The 11,514-nt window shown below is 50.6% G+C and overlaps 1 pseudogene; it reads right to left on the bottom strand.

The window, feature by feature from the left end:
• Nucleotides 1–420: 420 nt before the first annotated feature.
• Nucleotides 421–1,167, bottom strand: LOC119309948 (annotated as a pseudogene).
• Between the last annotated feature and the right edge of the window lie 10,347 nt (nucleotides 1,168–11,514).

Raw genomic sequence — 11,514 nt, 5'->3', positions numbered from 1 at the left:
CATCAAGATCAATCAAGCAGGAAGTAGGGTATTACCTCCATTGAGAGGGCCCGAACCTGGGTAAAACATCGTGTCCCCTGTCTCCTGTTACTAAACCTGGGAATAGTTTGTAATCCAGATTAAACCCAGTCCAATCCATACAAGTATAAGTTCAACAATCAGACCAGACCAGACCAAATTGCAAATGCTATAATCCAAACCAATCCAAACTGTACGTATTTTCAAGCGAAACCCATCCAACCCATTCCCCACATACAGTTTCAACCTGAGTTTCAAACCAAGGGCATGTCCAATTACTACAGGAAGAGAGGCGTTGGAAGGGTGATTAGCTGCTACTGCATGTTAAGCACCACCATAACATACGTACATAGAACAAGCTATAATGTTAGATACTGTATGTGACTAGCTGCACTCCGTCCATCACAGTATAATACGATCTTGTTCGCACTGTCCGACCTCGTCGGCCAACTCGCCGGCGCCATTGAGTGGGAAGAAGAAGGGGCACCTCATAGGGCACCATGTGACTGTTGCATATCACACTGTCTGGCAGTAGTTGGGAAGCTCGGCCAGCACCTGCGCCACACACATCCCACAGTCCACTGCCGCCGCCGCCACTGTCGCCACCGAGCTGCGCCATGTCCATCGCCAGCCCCTTGTTCGCACCGTCGCTGGAGTCGTCGGACATGAGCTTCATTGCGCTCGGTTGAACGCGGCCAGATGCATCAGTCCATGCCGGTGGCGTTCTGGGTGTTGAGAAGGCTGAGCGTGTAGCCCGTGTCCGCACTGCCGCGGCCAACCAGAGCATGCAGTCCTACCGCGAGATGTCTCCGCGGCACTGTGCAAGGCCCCATATCGCCAAGGATGAGCGGTCGGAGGTGGCCGTGGCATAGCAGGCAGAGGCGTGTGGCATGAGGCCACGAGAACCTGGTTGATGCTGGTTTGTGTCTCTATAGTGGTACCATTCTTGGCGCAGTACGCGCCGGTCGGGGTCCATGCTGGAGCATGGACGTGCCATGGCGAGCAGGAGCATCATCATCGGTACCAGCAGTGGAGATGATGAAGAAGACGTTGCCAATGGTTGATTGCTTTTCCCGGCAAAAAAAAGGTGATTGCTTTGATCGGGACCCTACCCAGCTACCCTGGTCCCTGATTTAGTTCTCCGTCCATGGGTTGAAATGGTTTGAGACTATTTGGTCTGTGACCAGACCGAACCAGACCAAGCCGATAATAGGAAAATCCCAAACCAAACCAGCTTACATTAGGAGCTCAGCCCATTTAGTCCAAACCAAAAGAGACCAATAGAAAAACCGATTTGAAATTGTGGTTTGAGTCCAAACTATTCCCATGTTTACCTGTTACCATTAGCCTTAGACGCACAGTTCGGGACCCCCTACCCGAGATCCGCCGGTTTTGACACCGACATTGGTGCTTTCATTGAGAGTTCTACTGTGTCGTCGCTGTAAGGCTTGATGGCTCCTTCAATCATCTTCAATGACACGGTCCAGGGGAGGTTTTCCTTCCCGGAGTATTCGGCGGCTTCGTACTACGGGCTAACTCGCTTGGCCATCTGGAGCAGATCGATAGCTACGCCCTGGCCATCAGGTCAGGTTTGGAAGCTTGAACTATACTGCCGACATCTGCGGAGACTTGATCTTCGACGGATTCGAGCCCATGCCAGGTGCGCCGAACGGTCACGATGGGGATGACTTCGGTCTGCCATCGGACAGTGTTCGGGAGATCACGCCGACGGCGCGGGAATCAATCTGGAGTAGATCGTGCCTTCCAAGGACAGGTGGATGGACCCCACCATAGAGGCCGTACACTCATCGGCATTGGAGCCGAACACTGATCCCACCTCTTGCGAGGATGGTGTCATCGGACCCTCGGACTCGTTTCCGGCTACAGAATCCGAACCGCGTGCGTCCGTGCTTATCGAATCTGATTGGGCATTGGTCATGGAGTTCACCGCCGCGGATATTTTTTAGCACTCGCCCTTGGGTGATGTGCTAAGTTCATTAAGGTCTATTTCCTCTTGTGGAGATTCTTGGCCGAACTATGTCCGGCTCGAGTGGGAAGTGGATGATGAAGAAATTCGTTCCCCACCCACCACCCACTTAATAGCCACTGTCGATGACTTAACCGACGTACTTGACTTCAACTGCGAAGACATCGACGGTATGGACGACGATACAGGAGAAGAACATGGACCATCGCCTATAGGGCGCTGGACAACCACCTCATCATATGATATATATATGGTGGACACCCCCAAAGAAAGCAATGCCAATGAGGCAACAGAAGATAACCCCTTGGAGAAGCAATCTAGGCACCGGCGTCATAGGCGCCGCTCCAGGCCCTGCCATAGCAAAAATAGTGATACCGGCACAAATAACAATCCGGATGGTGCCGAAGACGAAAACAATCCTGGCCAGCCAGGCTTTGAGCAGGCCGAGTAAGAGGATGGGCAAGCTAGCCCTAAGGAACAGGCAACAGATGGAGAATCAGAGGACGATAATTATATGCCTCTATCCGAAGACGAAGCGAGCCTTGGCGACGAAGAATTCATCGTGCCTAAGGATCCCGTCGAGCAGGAGCGCTTCAAGCGCCGGCTTATAGCCACTGCAAAAAGCCTGAAGAAAAAGCAGCAACACCTTCATGCTGATCAAGATCTGCTAACTGATAGATGGACCGAGGTCCTGGCTGCCGAGGAATACAGACTCGAACGCCCTAGCAAAAGTTACCCAAAGTGCAGGTTGCTACCTCAACTCGAGGAGGAGGCTTTCAAGCCCACGCTACCAGCGCATGATGCTGCTGACCGACCACCCCGTGGCCACGACAAAGCGGCGTACCAGCCCGAAGTCCAGCCCGCACCCCGGCGCCAAACAAATAGTAACACTAAGGCCCGGGGCTCCACGCATGATCTGCGAGACAAATTAAAAAGCAAAGCAGGACAGTCAAGATCGATCTACGGATCACGGGGGCGTGCCCCAACGCTTGACGAGGACCGTCACGCCAGATACACTAACAAATCCGGCCGGGCCGAATACAATGAAGCCCGGCACAGAGGCGCCACACATCCCCTATGCTTCACTGATGAAGTAATGGATCATGAATTCCCAGAAGGGTTTAAACCCGTGAACATTGAATCATACGATGGTACCGCAGACCCCACGGTATGGATAGAAGATTTTTTCCTCCATATTCACATGGCCCGCGGAGATGATCTACATGCTATCAAGTACCTCCCACTAAAACTTAAGGGACCGGCTCGGCATTGGCTGAATAGCTTGCCGGCAAACTCCATCGGGAGTTGGGTGAACCCGGCAGATGCATTCCTTGAAAACTTCCAGGGCACTTATGTGCGACCACCAGATGCAGATGATCTAAGTCACATAACCCAACAACCCGGAGAGTTAGCCATGAAATTTTGGACCCAGTTCCTAACCAAAAAGAACCAAATTGTCGACTGTCCGGATGCCGAAGCCCTAGCGGCCTTTAAGCATAACATCCGTGACGAGTGGCTTTCCCGACATCTCGGCCAAGAAAAGCCAAAGTCCATGGCAGCCCTCACAACACTCATGACCCGCTTTTGTGCGGGTGAGGATAGCTGGTTGGCTCGTAGCAACATCATAGCAAGCAATCCTGGCACATTGAAAGACAAGGATAGCAACAACAAACCACGACGGAACAAACACAAGCTCTACAAAAACGGTGATAGTGCCGAAGACACGTCAGTCAACGACGGATTCAGTGGCTCCAAGTATGGTCAGCAGAAAAAGCCATTCAACAAAAACAATTCAGGCCCGTCCAGTTTGGACCGCATACTCGACCGTCCATGCTAAATTCATGGCACCCCGAAAACACCAGCCAACCACACCAACAGAGAATGCTGGGTCTTCAGACAAGCCAGCAGGTCAGTTGCCGAAAACAAGGGGAAGGGGTCTCAAAGCGACGATGACGACGACGAGCCCGGACCACCAAATACAGGAGGACAGAAGAAATCCCCTTCCCAGGTGAAAACAGTGAATATGATATACGCACACCACATTCCCATGTGGAAACACGCACTAAGGGAAGTCTATACAATGGACCCAATCGACCCAAAGTTTAACCCATGGTCCTCTTGCCCGATCACTTTCGATCGCAGGGACCATCCTACCAGTATCCGTCATGGCGGTTCGGCCGCACTGGTCCCCGACCCCATCATTGATGGATTCCACCTCACACGAGTCCTTATGGACGGAGGCAGCAGCCTGAACCTGCTATACCAGGATACAGCGCGCAAAATGGGCATCAACCCCTCAAGGATCAAGCCCACAAAAACCACCTTCAAAGTGTCATACCAGGTGTAGATGCCTGTTGCACGGGCTCAATCACACTGGAAGTGGTCTTTGGATCTCCGGACGATCACCGTACCGAAGATTTAGTCTTCGATATCGTCCCCTTCCACAGTAACCATCAGGCACTACTCGGACGAACCGCATTCGCCCAGTTCAATGCGGTGCCACATTATGCCTACCATAAATTCAAGATGCCCGGTCCACGCGGTGTCATCACGGTTAATGACAGGTCCGAACTCCCCTCACTGCCAAAGAGTCTACAACCACTGTAACAGCAAGAGCAACGGATGGCACCTTCCAGTCGAACCTCGAGTCGACGGCCAAGCTCCCGGACACCGCCAAAGGAGTCCGAACTACCACGCGGCAGGACAACCCGCTCGTCCGGAGCTTAATTAAAAACACTCCGGAAAAAGGTATTACAAGCCACATACCGCGGCTCAACCGCTCTGCGGCGCAAAACCATTTCTTGCATTTTCTTTGCAGGTTCACCTTTACGTAGGCCAGGATGGATGGCGTGGAAACAGTTCGAGCGCGTAAGGGAATCTCTATATATTCCCCTCTATGATCATCCGACTACACCCCGGATCCGAACACAACCTCCTCACGCCGGGTATCAGCAGGTTCCGCAATCATATTTCTTTTTATCACATCATCTGTACTCATACGCATTGACGTATCATTCAAATACAACATGTGAATTTATGCGATGCTCATATGCTGCTATTTCTTATTTAAAACTCTTTTGTTAAAAGGCGACTGCTTATTGCGATATGCCTTAATATGCCAGGGGCTTCATTATGCCCATACTACGGCAAAAAAGTCCGAACACCTTCACGGCAGTTCGCCACCCCGAACTTATAGCATTATATGCATCAGCTCTGAATCATGTCTTGGGTATATAGTTGGGTTTGCCCGGCTCCTATTTTTTGGTACCTTATGTTCCGCTATATCATCTAAGGTAGCACTGGGAGAACTACTGCGATTGTGTCCCGGTTCTTCCGGATGAGCACCTCAGTAGAGAAAGCCGAAAACTGACGGCCATGATGTAGCGAGAGCTGGTCAGCTGTTCGAGAGGTTCTAAAATCTTTAAGGATTTCTTCCGCATAATGCCATAAACAATGCAGCGTGCGATGGATTGGCCGTTTCCGATCAGGCGCTTATAGAGCCCCTCGTGCGGTCTTCCGAACACCAGGGGCTGCGCCTACCTTCCTTGTAAATACTCCTATGGCTAAGTGAGAGTGATAAAGCCCTATAGTCCAATTGCCTGGTTCGCTGTGCTGAATACCTCCTTTAGGGACCCAAAACTGGGATAAAGAGTGCTCAAGTTTATCCCGAACACCCCCGTACTTAGTACATGGGGGCGGAAGCCGACGACTGGCCAACTCTCAGGATTAGTATATAAAACGGCTGCACAGGAGGAAAAACTTTCAAACGACAAGCAATAAATAATAGAAAATGACCTTCTCTAAACATTACAAAGGACAAACATGACCGTATTCATGGAAATATAATGTCCTTGGTGAATTGCTCCGCCGCAAGGTGGGCTCCTTTCAAGACACCTTCATAATACAGTTCGGGTTTGCGGTGCTCCTTCCCCTCTGGCGGTCACTCGGTCATCAGCTTTTCAGCATCCATCTTCCCCCAATGCACCTTTGCGCGGGCGAAGGCCATTCGTGCACCCTCTATGCAAACCGACCGCTTGATGACTTCGAGTCGAGGGCAGGTACTCACAAGCCGCTTCACGAGCCTGAAGTAACTACTCGGAATCGGCTCAGCGGGCCACAACCGGATAATTAAATCCTTCATGGCTAGCTAGGTCGTGTTATGGAGCTCGACCAGCTGCTTCAGTTGATCAGAGAAAGGCACCGGATAATTCGGGGCCAGATACTGCATCCAGAAGAGCTTATCCGCAGTATTCCTCTCTTCGGCTCTGTAGAATTGGGCGACATTAGATATGCTGCGCGGCAGCTCCGCGAATACCCCTATAGAAATCAAAATTCAAGCTATCAAACTTGATTTTCTCCTCTCAAATACCCGCTTTGTATAGAAAAAGCCTTACCAGCCGCAATCCTCCTCGCCTCCTGGATTTCCTTCAGGGCACCCTGGCTTCCCCCTGGGCATCACTGGCGGCTTGGCGAGCATGGGAGAGTTCGAACTCTTTCCTTGATAAGCTCTGCTCCAAGGACACGCTTTTATTCACGGCCTCCTGAAGCTCCCGCTCAGCTTCAATAACTTTGGCCTCGTACTTCTCACGGAGAGCCTGCTCTGCGGCTTCCTTCTTCTCGTCTTCGGCCACAGCCTTCTTAAGAGCCTCAATTTCGGCCGTCGCCCCTAGAGCACATTATAAAAATATTTTCATCATGCACACTTACTCGTTTGTGCTAAACAAACAAGGTTTCTGCATACCTTGGTTACCCTCCAGCTGTTTCTTCACTTGTTCAAGTTCTCCTTCGGCCTGCTCCAGACTATGCCTTAGTCCGGATACTTCCACAGGATGAGAGGCGGCAGTCGCTACAGACGCATGCTTATTAAAAAAAGTGATAGATGTCATCAAGTAAGTCTCCTACGAACATAAATTTGATCCTCTGTCCGGTTCTTTCTTTCACCGAACAGTGTATCAGGGGCTTCTATCTATACCATGACACTCTTCCAAACTTCACAAAACATACCTCAAAGCCTCTTATGAGGCTGATACAGGATTCATTCAGTCCACTCTCAGCAGACTGAATCTTCTCAATCACCGCACCCATAAGGGTACGGTGTTCATCAACGATGGAGGCACCCTTCAGCGCTGCCAATAAAGCATCCGACACCTCTAGTTGGACAGAGGTTGCCGATGGAACAGACACACCTCCTCCAGCTGACGGAGGTCGCTTGCCTGACCCTACGACCTTATCGGTCTCCAGGATCGTGTCCGGCTGGGGGCCGGATTCAAGATCACCCCCGCCGTTGATGTTCACGGGAGCCTTCTCTCTCGTATGTCCGGACCCTGAAGTCTGGCCTCCTTGCGCCGCCTTTGCGATCTTTTCCCCCTCCGTGGCCTGCGTCCTTTTGGGATGAAACCTCGGTTTTAGTCATACGTTTGGGGGAGGGGGCCTTCGGGGGTGTCCCACTCTCCATTGCATCCGAACCCAGTAAATCCTCTAACGAGGATTGTTCGGCGCGGGACCTCGCCGAACTGAAAAAAGTACGACTCAGATTAAAATATCACGCCATGACAAGTCTGGACACATGAGGGTGTTTGGATTTTATACTCACGAGTTCACCAGGGGCTCGGCCCTGGGATCCCAGTCCGGGCTGCTATCGATGGCGGCGGTGGACTCCTCTTGAAGGGGAGTCTTTCCCCTCTTAGGCGAATTGGCCTCCAAGGATGTGGAGGTCGTCCTTTTCTTTTTTCCCCCACGGGGGATTCGTCTTCCTCCTCCTCCCCGTCCTCTTTGGAGAAAGAATGGGCATTGGAGTCTTCGGATTTTGTGTCCGAGGCTCCACGGCGACGGAGGCCACCCCTGGTCTTCTTGGCCTCCTTTTTGACCTTCTTCTTCGGCGGCCTTATAAGGCGCCGGGACCAGCATCTTCATCAGAAGTGGGCCGGCCGGTTCTTATGGCAGCGGGGCCAGACAGTAGATCCGCCCTGCCTTCTTCGCCCAGCCCTAGGAAATTGATGGGAAATACGTTAAGTATTTTCCTGAGGATGTGCAGATAAAACACACGAATTGTGAATGTACAGTTACTTACCGAACTTTCCGAGGTGGGACAGTTAGTACCCGCGGTCCTCGGCGGAGTTTGGCCACGGTTTGCTGGACTTAAAAAGTACCCTCCAGATGTCCTTGTGCATAGAGCCAAAGAGCTCTAGCAGGGTCTGGTGCTTGGCCGGGTCAAACTCCCATAGATTGCAAGCCCGGTGTTGACATGGTAGAATCCGACGAACCAACATCACCTGGACTACATTGACGAGCTTAATGTTCTTGTCTTCCATGTCTTGGACGCGCGTCTGGAGCTCTGATAGCTCGTCAGACGAAGCCCAGTTCATGCCCTTCTTGTGCCAGTATGTAAGTCGTAGGGGGGCATCGGATCTGAACTCTGGAGTGGTGACCCATTCCTTGCCATGCGGCTCGGTGATGTAAAACCACTGCTGCTGCCACTCTTTGACGGAATCATTAAAAGTACCTGTTGGCCATGTAACATTGGGCATCTTGCTCACCATGGCGCCTCTGCATTTGGCATGCTCGCCGCTCACTACCTTGGGCTTCACATTAAAAACCTTCAGCCATAAGCCGAAATGCGGCGGGACATGGAGAAAGGCCTCGCACACGACGATGAATGTCGAGATGTCGAGGAAGGAATTTGGGGATAGATCATGAAAATCAATCCCGTAATAATACATGATGCCGCGAACGAATGGATGAAGGGAAAACCCTAGCCCACGGATAAAATGAGGGAGGAATACCACCCTCTTGTGGGGTTCCGGAGTGGGGATGATCCGTCCCGCCGTCGGAAGATGGTGGCCAATTCTCTTGGCCAGATACCCGGCTCCCCGAAGCTTTTTGATATCCTTCTCCTGGACGGTAGAGGCCATCCACTTGCCTCCTGCTCCGGATCCGGACATTTCCGGGAAGCCTTTTTGGGCGGAGAAGAGGAACACTTGGGCACTAGGGCTCGAGCGAAAAGGAATGGATGAGTAGAGGAGGGCGTGCGTGAAAAAGGGAGTTCTTATCCCCTTATAAATGCAGCAGAGATCCTGCGCCTCCCCACTTGCCTGCTAAAATCGCTTATTCCCCAAGCGCCATGATTGATGGCAAAATTGGGTTACCCACACCCGTATTGATGATATTTCCGTGATAAGGGGACACGATCTCTGCTTCGACGGGACGTGCCGATAAAGCTGCCTCACGATATGTACGGTGACAGGTTGTGAAAAATGGTTCGAATAATGATCGGGCTGTGGCGTGATGTCACGCTATGAAAAAGCTGTCGGCAGATTAGATTTGTGGAATATTGTACTCTGTATGGTGGTATGTGGAATTTGTTTTGCAGAGCCGGACACGATCCTTGTGTTCAAAATCTTCTATGGAGTATTCGGAGAAGGAACCCCCCTTGCAATGCCGAAGACAATCTGTGCGCTGGACTCATCGTCATTGAAGCCTGGTTCAGGGGCTACTGAGGGAGTCCTGGATTAAGGGGTCCTCGGACAGCCGGACTATATACTTTGGCCGGACTGTTGGACTATGAAGATACAAGATTGAAGGCTTCGTCCTGTGTCCGGATGGGACTCTCCTATGCGTGGAAGGCAAGCTTGGCAATTCGGATATGTAGATCTCCTTCTCTATAACCGACTGTGTGTAACCCTAGCCCCCTCCGGTGTCTATATAAACCGTAGGGTTTAGTCCGTAGGACAACAACAATCATAATCATAGGCTAGCTTCTAGGGTTTCGCCTCAACGATCTCGTGGTAGATCAACTCTTGTAATACTCATATCATCAAGATCAATCAAGCAGGAAGTAGGGTATTACCTCCATTGAGACGGCCCGAACCTGGGTAAAACATCGTGTCCCCTATCTCCTGTTACCATTAGCCTTAGACGCACAGTTCGGACCCCCTACCCGAGATCCGCCGGTTTTGACACCGACAAGGGGGGTGATGGGATTGCGGGAGTCCAGATAGGAGAATCGTCGCTCTCTCACCCTCCTGCCCACCTAAAGGAAGCCGAAGCCCGCGCTTTTGTAGCGACCCACACTATTTCGCACCAAAATCCCACACACTCTTCTTCCATCCCCCACCACTCTCCACCCACTTCCCGCCCTTTTCTCCCACCTTCTCCTTCCTTCTGTCGCTGACGCATGGAACTGTCGGAAAACCTGTCAGAGATGGAAGTGGTATAGGATCTAAGCATCACGCTCGCCCGAAAGATCAGCTCAGCCATGCGGCGCCGAGGCCTGAGCATTACAAGCCTCCGTATTACTACGTCACCAAGCAGCTGGGAACCCCGATGGTACGGTGCCGTACATCACTGACATTAACATGGTGATGCTCTTCTACGAGTATTCTTCCTCGCAGCTCATCCGGGCAAGGACAACGTGTGGGTAGTAGATGGGTGCCCGTATGTGATAACCCACAAGTATAGGGGATCACAACAGTTTTCGAGGGTAGAGTATTCAACCCAAATTTATTGATTCGACACAAGGGGAGCCAAAGAATATTCTCAAGTATTATCAGCTGAGTTGTCAATTCAACCACAAGTGAAAGACTTAATATCTGCAGCAAAATATTTAGTAGCAAAGTAGTATGGAAGTAACGTTAACGGTGGCAAAAGTAATAGTAGCAGCTTTGCAGCAATTGTAACAGTGACAACGACACAGTAACTGAGCAAAGATCAATTTGTGAAAAGCTCGTAGGCAATAGATCAATGATGGATAATTATGTCGGATGGCATTCATCATGCAATAGTTATAACCTAGGGTGACATAGAACTAGCTCCAATTCATCGATATAATGTAGGCATGTATTCCGTGTATAGTCATACGTGCTTACGTAAAAGAACTTGCATGACATCTTTTGTCCTACCCTCCCATGGCAGTGGGGTCCTATTGGAAACTAAGGGATATTAAGGCCTCCTTTTAATAGAGAACCGGAACAAAGCATTAGCACTTAGTGAATACACGAACTCCTCAAACTATGGTAATCACCGGAAAGAATCCCAATTATTGTCACCTTGGGGTATCCGGATCATAGATCATAATAGGTGTCTGCAACTTGCAAGATCGGACCAGAACACATATATATTCATGTAAACATAAAGGGTTCAGATCTGAATTCAGGCACTCGGACCTAGTGACAAGCATTAAGCATAGCAAAGTCATAGAAACATCAATCTCAGAACATAGTGGATACTAGGGATCAAACCCTAACAAAACTAACTTGATTACATGATAAATCTTATCCAACCCATCACCGTCAAGCAAGCCTATGATGGAATTACTCATGCACGGTGGTGAGCATCATGAAATTTGTGATGGAGGAAGGTTGGTGATGATGACCGCGACAAATCCTCCTCTCCAGAGCCGAAAATAGACTCCAGATTAGCCCTCCTTAGGAAGAACGGGAGGCGGCGGCTCCGTATCTTAAACGTGATGAATCCTTCTCTCTAATTTTTCTCTCCCCGAATAGGGTTATATG

The sequence above is a fragment of the Triticum dicoccoides genome, chromosome 5B (assembly GCF_002162155.2).
Source record: "Triticum dicoccoides isolate Atlit2015 ecotype Zavitan chromosome 5B, WEW_v2.0, whole genome shotgun sequence".
Taxonomy (NCBI): domain Eukaryota; kingdom Viridiplantae; phylum Streptophyta; class Magnoliopsida; order Poales; family Poaceae; genus Triticum; species Triticum dicoccoides.
Note: the sequence above shows the minus strand (reverse complement) of the source record. Positions and strands in the feature narration are given on the sequence as shown.